We start from the raw sequence: 12789 nt of genomic DNA on the forward strand, positions 1-12789 counted from the left end.
TCTATGCCTTTCTCAAGGATGTTCAGGCCATAGGATGAAATACTACTGTTTGATGTCAATAAATCTTGATTTAAGGTGATAAAATTAACCATGGAAGAATGCCTTAAACACATCATGATGGAATTCTTATCCTCCTTTACACAATATATCCAAGAATGTGATTCCTTTTCTTAATAACATTTGGACAATTCGGATTATTCCCTCTCCCTAGAGATTGAGTTGGCAAGTACGTTAAAAATGCTTATTTGAAGTCAGCCATAGCCACAGAAAAACATACCACTAACCAAACCAACGATATCCTGTTTAAATCAAAGGAAACTAGACTGCTCATGATCCTAATGGCCATAAACAAAACACTGACCATAAATCCATCATGCTAAGCACTAGTCTTTATTGCTACCATGGTTGCACACAATTGGCTAGAACCAACATTGCTGTAAACCCATAAACCAACAAAAGCTTTACCCTTAGTGTGAAAATCTCTCCAAGAATAACAAGCACTGTCCTTTGGTTAGAGCATTTTCAGCGCATTTCTAAAATGCTCTGATGGGATCCTTTGATTATAACTATTTTTCTTCCTCTCTGAATTTGAATCATTCCACTCTGACCATTTAGATTTTCTGCAGCAATTACCATTGACCCCTGTGAAACTGCTTCTCAGCCATACCCTATCAGAAAAACCTACTTGAAAATTCAAAATTTTCGGATTTTGAAAATTGTAATGGAGGCCATAGTACTTGGAATCTCTCTGCTGCCTCCCATGGCTTAATTTAGCTCATTATTTATTCCACAGTGAAAGAGGAAAATATATTTATTGGGAACTTGTTACAATGTTTAGAAAAGAAAATTCCCCAAATCCAAATTAAGGATTCCTTCCTAGAGGTTCAGGCAGGCTCTAGCAACAAATGTTTATGTATTAATGGTGTTTATGTTTATGACAAGCTACTTTTCAATGTAAAATATGGTTTGTGAACCCTATTTTTAATTTAGCTGCTCCTACATATTAGTTTTTAACTATGTGAGAGAATGCAGGTTTAGAAGCAATAAAATGAAATCAATTTTAAAGTAGACTGTAATTGAGACTTCCATTAAGTTAGACTACCTTTCCCTTACTTTTTCTAAGTCAGTGATATTTTAATTTATTTCAGTAGAAAATGGTCTGTGCCAGGTATCTAACAACAGTCCAAGAGTCTCATGGAAAGATATTTACTTGTCTTAACTTTTCTTTGCAACTGTTAGGGTCCTTGTCATTTTGACTTCCTTTCAGCTAGTGACCTCTGCCCTGCTCCAATTTAAAGATAAACGAAAAGACATTTCCCCTGGATGTGTGCTTCTTCTAGTTTTTTGGTGGAAGCAGTTGGATCTAGCTGTCTAACCAATTACCTCCTATTTGAAAGCACTTGCAGGGTGTGTCATTGTGTATTGGAAGAAGGAAATTTACAAAGAGGTAAATATAAAAAAATGATGTGCCATCTCTAAGAAGTGAGCCCAGAATTCAATGTCAAAATAAGTAAAGGAAAACTATGAGATAATATCAGCAATATATGTGGGCATGTGCTAATATTTCTAAAACAATCGATTTAAATACGTGACTGGAATTGGAGTTAAGCAAATCATCTTTTGCACACGTACATATTATTCACAAAATCTGTCTATAAATACACTAGAAATGGAGCATTTATTATTTAGGTTGCAGGAAAGCATTTCCTGTGTCACTGGTAGCTTTATACAACAGCATTTTCCCTCCATCTTTTCTTGATCTCTGAGAATATTATACTTCTTGGTATTGCTTTTGAAATTCTATTGTTTATTCCCCTTTTTGATAACAAACTTAAGGGAATTAATAATAGAATAATATCAAAATGACAAATGGAAAAAGAGAATTACTCTATATAGTATACACACATATATACACATAATGTGTGTGTGTATAGATGTATATATACATAACCTCACACATACTGTTACTTTTATTCAATTTTCAAGTTATATAGGCTGTTTGTGGGGTTTCCATGTTTTTAGTTAGCTTAAAGGGAAATCTGATAGCCACCTCATTCCTTCACACATTACACTATGGAAAAACTCTATAAAGTAAAGAGTAGCTAGCCAGACTTTATAGTAGATAATGGGGAAAATTTATTGGGTAAAGACTAAAACGATCTTTATTACAAGAGACCACACCTCAACATGCAATGGAGGAAAATGTCTCCCTTGTGAGAAAACATAATAAAATATGTCCATCCAACTAGCTGTGAAACCCTGAAGAAATACACAGCTTCCCTGCTCCCTCCCTTTCTGAATTCCTTTTTATTTTGAGTCAGGCTATCTTAGGCCATTAATTAACCTTTGGGCCCTTGAGGTCACCTCTTTGGATCTGTTCTGCATATCCTGAAAAGTTTTATTTCTCAGTGAATATTAAAGATATGTGAATACTGACTAGGTTGCCAAAATAATGATTTATTACATCTGCTAAAATGCCTTGAGTTGTAAAAATGAAAGAATACAAAATTCACTAAAGTAATTTTGAATAGCACAGGTGTTATTTACCCCAATATAGAAATTTCTCATCAGTGGGAGTTCTATGATAGGATCAATTATAACTTAAAAATATTGTCATAATTAAATCTTACATCTTTGAGTATCTGTTGTTTCAAGAATCTTAAACTAGTCTGTGGTTTTGCATGCAAATATACATAAAGGGAACCAGCATGTCGGGTGACGTGAGTGGAAGGTTTATGTAAATTATATTTACTTAAAGCAATTGAGTTAAGACTACTTACTAGCTCATACACTGAACGGCTTACTGCCTGTGCTGGAAAGTGTGTTGACCTAGGAAATGCATACACATACAAATAACATTGACAAAGCTAAATTAAGAATTTTGATGGCATTGAAAAGCATAAATGTTCATTAACTATTTATATTAAATCAGACGGCATTTGGAAATTCAATCTCTAACAGTTACATTATAAACAGATGAACTCCCAAAGTACTACTATACCTGTACCTATCATACATACCCAACTTCTTTTATCTGATAATATTTGTATATGTGATGTATCTGCTTCCTACCAGATTATAAACTTATTGGAGCCAGGCAGGATCGTACACAACACTTAAAACAATGTCCTACACATTATGGATGCATGATAAGGAATTAACAAACAAAGAAATGAAGATTTAAACTAGCTTAGTTAACATTGTTTCATGAGTATTTTTACATGCAAAAGAGACAGGATTCCAACCTTTCCTTTAAACCTAGTGCTTCATAATCATGAACAGGAGAGAGGGAACGGTTTTGTTTAAATGTTGGTAGACAGAGTTAAGACTGCATAATCCCTTGGGCAGGTTAAGGATATTTGAGCCAATTGCGAAGAAGTTATGCCAAGTTAAGTATTTAAATTTTTGTTTTTTATATATATTGATGCAAAGGGAATAAACGTATATTGTAAATCAAAAACATATTTAGTAAATAAAGTAAATCTCACATCAAGTATGAAAAGTAAGCATTAAAGAGTTGAGGATCCCATAAATGACATTTTGCAGTGTCTTCTAAGCCATGACCACTAAGTTTTATGAACTAGAGTTAAATAGAAGAATTAAATGATAATAAGGAATATATTTAGTATGAAGAAAAAAAGCAGGGCTACAACTATGAAGACACTCATACAATGACATCCTGACTCTAATTAGCTTTCATTTTTCACCTTTGACTTTTCTTTCTACAAGTGCTAGCACATTCTCATCAAAATAATTGGGAGTAAGAAAGACTTGGTTAAAAATTTAACGTAGTAGGAAATGGCTTTCTGATATGCAGATGAAGGAATTATGAGTTGAATTTATTCAATGGTCTGTGAGTCAGATGCTAGTCTCTGTTACATTATCACAAATTGGCTGTGAGACTCCAAGCCATCTCTCAACCTCTCTGGATTTGGACTGAGGTTGAAATCTGAGCTCTATCATTTTCTAGATGTATGACTTTAGGCAACTGTTTCACTGATGAAGCCTACATTTCTTCATTTGTAAATAAGAGATGGTGATTAAATCATACATGTAAACTGCTGGGCAAGGTGACAGGCATTTAATTAATTCTCAAACATACTACCTTTATTGTTATTTTCATTATCTAACATCTTTGCCAATAATAATATTTTGTTATTCTGTACTATTTTTATATTGTTTTCTATAAAACTTTAAATACAGGAACACACTATTTTTGCATATATTTTATGACTAATTTAGTTGGGTTATTTTCACTCATGAGGAATATCAAAAACTCTGTCAGTACAGAATGTGTTTCTCCCATCTTCTCTCCCTTAGGTGAAAATCTATTTGTCAATTCTGTTTCAAAAATAGTAAATCAGGGCTTCCCTGGTGGCGCAGTGGTTGAGAGTCCGCCTGCTGCTGCAGGGGACACGGGTTTGTGCCCCGGTCCGGGAAGATCCCACATGCCGCGGAGCGGCTGGGCCCGCGAGCCATGACCGCTGAGCCTGCGCGTCCGGAGCCTGTGCTCTGCAACGGGAGAGGCCACAACAGTGAGAGGCCCGCGTACCCAAAAAAAAAAAAAAAAAAAAAAAAAAAAAAACAGTAAAAGGCTGTTGAATGTTTAAATATACTAAAAAAGGTCAAGTGAATACTGATTTACTTTTTTTTTTTTTTTTTTGCGGTACGCGGGCCTCTCACTGTTGTGGCCTCTCCCGTTGCAGAGCACAGGCTCCGGACGCGCAGGCTCAGCGGTCATGGCTCGCGGGCCCAGCCGCTCCGCGGCATGTGGGATCTTCCCGGACCGGGGCACAAACCCGTGTCCCCTGCAGCAGCAGGCGGACTCTCAACCACTGCGCCACCAGGGAAGCCCTCAACAGCCTTTTAAAAAAAAAAGAAGAAAAAAGAACTTTGAAGGAAATCATATGAAAATAAAAGAAAAAAGAAATTTTAAAAATAAAATGGACATTCAACATGGTCTATCTGCCTGATAGCTGTCAATATAAGTGTAAATATTTTTTATCTTTATATGTCAGGCTGGGTTACATATATACACATACATATACAGACACACACACGCACATATATATATACACATACATATGTTAATATGTATCCATATATGTATTTATGTGTCAGATTACTTTATATGCCAACTGTCCTTTGGGGTAGGAAATAAGATTCCCAAGACCAATGAAGAATAACCAATCCATATCAGCTTTTAGGACCTTGATCTTATGTTTAAAAGTAAGAAAGGCATTATTTAAAAATTGGATAACTTACTCAAAGAAAAAACACAATTATTAGTACATAGCTCAAAAGATGCCTTTAAATCACCTAAAAAGTATCAGTTGCTTTGTTAATCAAGGTGCTTTCAGTAACTCATTATAGCTTTGATGAAAGTTCTTAGTTGGCAATAAAATTGATCACAATTGCTTTTCTGATCTACATGAGTGAGTTATTGCTACTCTCTTACTTTAGAGTAAATAAAACTTGAAAAAAAATTGAAAAGTTCCACAATCACAGGCAATAAATGTAAAAAACACTCATATTGGACTATATCAAACTTAAAACCTTCTATAAAGCAAAGGAAATAACAGAATGAAAAGGCAATCTATGGGAGAAAATATTTGCAAATCATATATCCAACAAGGCATTAACATCTAAAATATATGAAGAACTCCTACAACTCAACAACAATAAAACAACCTGATTAAAAAATTGGCAAAGGACTTGAATAGACATATCTCCAAAGAAATATACAAATGGCCAAGAAGCATATGAAAAGATGCTCAACATTTCTATCATCAGGGTAATGCAAATCAAAGCCACATGAGACACCACCTCATACCCAACAAAACGGCCACTGTCAAAACAAACAAACATAAAGTAACAAATGCTGACAAGGATGTGGAGAAATTGGAACCCTTGTGCACTATAAGTAGAAATGTAAAATGTTGCATCCCCTGTGGAAAACAATATGAACTTTCCTCAAAAAAAAGAGTAATCATGATGTGATCCAGCAATACCACTTCTTGGTAGATATCCCAAAGAACCGGAAATATGATCTCAAAGAGACAACTGCACACTCATGTTCACTGCAGCATTTTTCACAATAGCCGAGAGGTGGGAGCACCCTAAATGGCCACAAATGAATGAATGCATAAAGAAAAAAAAATGCAATGGAGTATTACTAAACTCTAAAAAAGATGGAAATTCTGTCACATGCTACAGTATGGATGAACCTTGAGGACATTATGCTAAGTAAAATAAGCTAGTCACAAAAGATAAATACTGTGTGATACCGTATATGCGGCACCTGAAATAGTCAAACTCATAGAAACAAAGTAGAGTGTGGTTGTCAGGGGCTAGCGGGTAGGGGAAGCTGGAGAGTTCTTCAATGGGTATAGCGTTTCAATTTTGAAGAATAAAAACTCTAGAGAGCTGTTGTACAACAATGTGCATATCATTAACTCTACTGTACTGCACACTTAAAAATGGTTAAGAGGTTAAATTTTATGTTGTTGGTTTTTTTTTTACCACAATAAAAAAGTTCCATAAATGGAAGCATATTTACATATGCTTATACTTAATTACACTTAAAAAACTCAACCCCCATATCTTGGCTCAAATTTTGATAACTATACCTTGAAACAAATAGAGTTGAAATATAACAATTAAAAATGTGATTTCTTACTGTATGTTAACACATATATATGGAATCTAAAAAAAAAGAAAAAAGGTTCTGATGAACCTAGGGGCAGGACAGGAATAAAGACAGAAAAAATATCTATTTGAAATCTCATAATTACTTTCACCGTGGTTATTCGGGTTTTTTTTGTTAAAAATACCAGAATTTTACAAGGGTTACATTTTCTAGATGAAACCAAGTTGTACGAGGTTGTACCTATATTCAAGAGTCTTTGTTTAAGTTAATAACAAATACTCTTTCCTTAGAAAATCTTAAAAAGATCTCTATTTCTGAGTTAACTGTCACCTCATTGCTAATTTCATTTCAAACCTCAATCATGTTATAGTCTATAACATTTTCAACATCAATACTGAAAAACAGAGCTTTATGAAAAATAGACTGTATTTCTGCCATAAGTTTATTTTCTGTAGAGAATATGAGTGTTTCTTGATACTAAAAATATATTCATTCTTAAAAAGTTACCAGCAATGTGGATTCTCTTGAATGGATACTACTTCAGTCTAAAATCAATGTGTGGTGGTGTGTATGCATGCCCTCAGAAAAATCACACTCTTAACATAGATGTAAAAGAAAATTAAGTGAAAAATTAGTCATACATAAAGAACAATAGGATACAATAATGAATCTGAAAATAGATACAATATTGAATATTTAAGTACAATTACATTGAAGAACTGATCATGAAAAGCATTAGAAGATAAAAAGCACAGCTTTCACTTTGTTGTTGAAGTTTTCTTGCCCTTAAACAAAACTCAAAATCTATGTAGCTCATAATATGGGACCCATGTTAACTATGAGGCCATTATAAATGTCTGTATTGTAAATGTAAATTATGTTGTAAGAATCATGTTGGTTAAGAGGATTTACCTATTTAGGTTTTAATTCCCTTTTTCTTTACCACTTAACTTTTTTTTATTTAAAAAATGATCAAAGGTAAAGATCTTATTTGCAAATTCTATCAAAGTGAAATGTGCAATAAACTTTCTCAAAAATTCCTCATCTACTCAAATGTAATAGATCTATTAGCTTTAGAACAAAGATATGTCCTTAGAGACTGACAGTCATGTATTCAGTATACGTCCTAAGCATTGCTCCAAAGGCCAAGCGATGTCAGAGGGTAGGTAGGGGCTATATCTTGACACCTAGGATACTAGTACACCCTGACTAAATGCTCAGTGTAATTGAACTGAACTCTCTCAGTGCATTATTAACCATGCAAATCCTCTTGAAGTTCTGAACTATGCATGTATCTAAATTAATTAAGAATCTCAAATCCGGGATACCTAATTTTAAAATGTGGATATTCAGATATGTTTATTGCCTTGGACAAGTCACTTTGACTCATGGAAGTTGCTGTTAATTCAGCTGGGAATTTAGGCAAAGGTCCTCATTGCAAATCAGTTGCAGAATATAATTTTTATTCTTCTGTTTCTTTTCAAATATTCTTCACTAATTTTAAAGCTTGAACAATATTAGGAATAGTGACTTAAATATAATTAAAGATAATTGTTAAAATTTGAATGCATCAATTAAAGAAATTAAAAATATCTTTGACCTTGAAAGAAAGACTAAAATATTGGGAACAAGTCTTGAAGTAATTGAATGTTTTAACCACTGTCCTTTCTGTGAAACCAAAACTAAACTAAAATATTCACGTTCAAAATATCAAATGAAATATTTTCTTCTTCAACAACAAATTCACAATGAAAGATTTAGAGATTTTGCAAGATGAAAAAAAGCACATTAAATATATTCATGAACAAAAAAAGCTTGATTTAAAATCAGTTTGTCAGCCAAGTTAGGGTTAAAATAATTCAATAATAATTGTCTTGAGTTTCTACTAACAAGGTAGTAACAAACTAACTAAAAATTTCTGATTAGAAAATGATAACATTCTCAACCCAATATTAAACCACGAAGAGCAGCAGCTCTTCTTCGTATCCTCAATATTTTTTTTCCGCTTTCCCAAGGCCAAAATGTCATCATTTTTTTTTAAAGAAAATCAAAGCCAAATGGTAAAAATGCAAAGATTTGGTTAAACAAACAGTCAGAATTTCAGTGGTTTTATCTGCAGCATGCGGAGCAACCAAACAAAGCCAAGATATTGTCCATCTCTTTGACAGACAAAGAGCCTCAGAGGTCCAGAGTGACATGCCCGAAGGCTGGCACGTGATTTGGCTAATTAAATTAAATAGCAGGAAACAGCTTTTCCATATGCCATGGCCTGGCCACACACAAACTGTAACAGTAAATCTTTTATACTAGTCAAGGAAAATGTAACCATTAAAAAATATACAGTACCAACACACCATCCAAGAATCAGAAGTTGCATATCCACATAAACTCCCTGGGCCTGGACTTTAACGCCAAATGCCTAAGAACTTCCTAATTCACTTTAGGAGCTATCGAAAAGCCCATGGTAATTAAAAAGGATGAAAAAGAAACCCCCCTAAGGTTTACCAACATTTTTACTTTAGCCAATATTCTGATTGCTTTAAGGACACATTTCTACACAAAAATAAAATCAAAACCTCAATACTTCTGAATCAGAGTTAAAATTAAATCTTTTGCTCATTTTCCACCAATTTTATATCCTCCTCCCCATCACACAACTGAAATTAGGAGATCTATTGAAAAAGGAATAGAGCCTTTGGAGTCTCTTCAGAAAACTCTTCTTCCATGCTTGCCACAATTTCTCACCCAATACCATAATTTTCTCTAAGTTTGCCATTGAGTTCTAGGCTTTTGTTCAAGACAATGATCTAATAAGATTATAGTATAATCTTTAACAACAAAAACACACTCAATTTATTGGGATTCAATATTATGCAGAAAAAAAGAAATGGGAGGGTCAGTTGGGGAAAGGGAGGCAAGGAGGGAGGGAGTGAGGGAGGGTGAGAGGGGTGGAACTAATTCTTTAAACTGAGGTTTGAAAGGTTTTTGAAACTTAGTTGGTATTATTATTTTTTAGTTGGTTTATTCTATGTAATTGTAGGATGCCAAAACTCCTCTAATATACATGGGTTAGCAATGCCCATTCAAACTATATTTGTGTATATATGCCAAAAATAGATAAGAAATTATTAACAATTGTTCCCCCATGTATGCCTTCAAAATTAAGAATTGAGTGTAAAGACAGCCAAAATTCAAGAAATTCAAAGCCTAAGAGAAAATAGTCAAGCCACATAGAAGAACTGACTTGATAGAAGCCAGTAAGTGACCAGCTTCTAAAGTGAAGCCAAGGCCTAAGAGTGAGCTAAAGCAGCTCTTTCCCCCTCCCCAAGATAGTTGTATTTATCTCTTCATACCTTTACTGAGTCCCATCCTCCCTTTTCCATCCTCATCCCTGCCCCAGGGCCCTAGGCTAAGATTGATAACTCCCTAGGGTCGTTCATCCCTGTAAACATCTAGGACTGTTCACTAGAGGCTCAGAGTTCACCAATTAGTGAGAGAGAAAAACCAGGATTAGAGTCAAGGCTACTATATACCTGCACCAAAAAAACTTAAAAACAAGTCTTGAAAAGGTTTAAGCAATCAATATTGTTTAAAGAAAGACAAATTTAAATTATCTGACATCTAATGAAAATTTACTACACAGTAAATGGTGTAGGACGACAAGAACAATATTCAAGAGAAAAATTAAGCAGCAGTAGCAGACACAGAAATGGCAGAGAATAGAATGAGCAGAAACAGACTTTAATAAAACAAATACATATAAATATGTTCAAGGATTTAAAAGAAAACATAAATATAATGAGGAGGTAAATGGAAAATATATACAAGAACCAAATGAAACTTCTATATCTGAAAAACGCAATGTCTTAAATGAACAATTTATTGGGTGTGACTAAAAGAAGTTTATTTACCAGGAAGAAAAGATGAGTACAGCAACAGAAACTACACAAATACAGAGAGAATAAAGAATAAGAAAAAAATGTACCGAGACTTAGAGACCTGTGAGACAGTGTCAAGCAGTCTATCCTGGGTGTAACCGGAGTCCCAAAAGAAAGTGAGTGAAAATAATATTATAAAAAATAATGCCTGATATTTTCCAAAATTAAAAAATAATGCAAATCCACAGATACAAGCTCAGTGAACAATAGCAGGAAAGAAAACAGCATTGAGGCAAATTATAATCAAGTTGTGGAAAACCAGTGATAACAAGAAAATCTTAAAAACAAGCAGAAGAAAAAATACACTATCTGACTTCAAGACTTGCTATAAAGCAACATTAATCCAGATTCTGTGATCTTGGTGTAGAGTTAGACATATAGATCAGTGGAATAAAGGAAAGAGTTCAGAAGTTTGCTCACATATATATGTTCAATTGCTTTCTAACGAAGGCATGAGAATAATTCAAAGTTCAATTGATTTCTAACAAAGGCATGAGAATAATTCAAAGGAACATGATAATCCTTACAAAAACTGGTACGGAAAACTTTGGTTACCTATATAATATAATGAATCTCAACCTTTTTTTAGTTCATACACAAAGTTGTATGGCTCAAAATGTTTCTTTGCCCTATATGTAAAAACTAAACTAGAACGAGAAAATATAAAAGCAAATCTTTCTCAGATAGGACATAAAGCACTAACCATAGAAGAAAAAATTGACAGAATGGGACATACCAAAATTAAAACACTCTACTCTTCAAAACAAAAGACAAGCTATAGGTTTAGGTAAAAATACTTGCAACATATACATCTATAAATGGATTGTATCCTGAATATATGTTACTCTCATACCCAATAACAAAAAGACAGATGCTCCAAGCAAACAACATGCAACATAACTGAATCAACAGTTTAGCAAAGAAGCTCTGCAAATGGCCAATAAACACATGAAAAGATGGTCAACATCATTAGACATCAGGAAAACACAAAGTAAAACCACAGTGAGAATACACTACACATCCACTAGAACATATAAAGTTAAAAAAAAATCTGACAATACCAAGTGTTGACAACAGGAACCCTCATACATAGCTGACGACACTGTAAAATACCCCATCAAAAAATTCTTTGGCAGTTTTTTATAAAGCTAAACATATACTTAACATACCAATCAGTAATTCTACTCCTAGGTATTTACCCAAAAGAAATAAAGCAACTGTTTACCAAACCTTGAATATAATATTCATAGCAGCTTTATTTATAATTGTCTATACCTGGAAATAACTAAATTTCTGTCAATGAATGAACAAATCGTGTCATGTCCATACAATGGAACACTACTCAGCGATTAAAAAAAGACCGTATTACTGATACACACATGCATGGATGTCAGAAGCATTTTCTGACTGAAAAAAAAAAAATTGAAAATATCACAGAACCTTTTTATATAATTCATTTATATGAAATTCTAGAAAAATCAAAACTAATGCGCAGTGCCAGAGAACAGACGAAGGATTGCTTGTGGCTGAGTGGAGAGTGGGGGTGAAGGGTTGAGTAAAAAGGAGCAAGAGAGAACTCTTTAGTGTGCTATTCTACACCTAGATCGTAGTGTACACATTTGTCAAAATTCATCAAATGTACATATATAAGTAGATTTTTGTATGTAAATTATACTTCAAATAAAATAGATTAAAAAACCAATATGGTTTAGGCAGTTAAAGTAACCAAAGTAAAATCTCATTTCAAAAATTTAATCCAAATTATGATGGAAAAAAAATCCGGACCTTTAGAAGTGGAACATTTTTTAAATCTCCAGGAAAGCCTCTTTCTGGGCGGGGAAAAAAAAACCCAGCTTTTTAAATCTGCTTCCCTATCTAAAAGAATATTATATTGATCTATGACAAAGGAGGCAAAGATATACAATGGAGAAAAGACAGTCTCTTCAATAAGTGGTGCTGGGAAAACTGGACAGCTACACGTAAAAGAATGAAATTAGAACATTCCCTAACACCATACACAAAAATAAACTCAAAATGGATTAGAGACCTAAATGTAAGACCAGACACTATAAAACTCTGAGAGGAAAGCATAGGAAGAACACTCTTTGACATAAATCCCAGCAAGATCTTTTTGGATCCACCTCCTAGAGTAATGGAAATAAAAACAAAAATAAACAAATGGGACCTAATGAAACTTAAAAG

The 12789-nt window shown here is 33.8% G+C and overlaps 1 protein-coding gene across 12 annotated transcripts in view; it reads right to left on the reverse strand.

Annotated features, from left to right (window-relative positions):
* The window catches only part of HDAC9 (histone deacetylase 9), a 576603-nt gene that overhangs the window by 367231 nt on the left and 196583 nt on the right, over positions 1-12789 (reverse strand). The window lies entirely within an intron of this gene.

The sequence above is a fragment of the Tursiops truncatus genome, chromosome 9, assembly GCF_011762595.2.
Source record: "Tursiops truncatus isolate mTurTru1 chromosome 9, mTurTru1.mat.Y, whole genome shotgun sequence".
NCBI lineage: Eukaryota > Metazoa > Chordata > Mammalia > Artiodactyla > Delphinidae > Tursiops > Tursiops truncatus.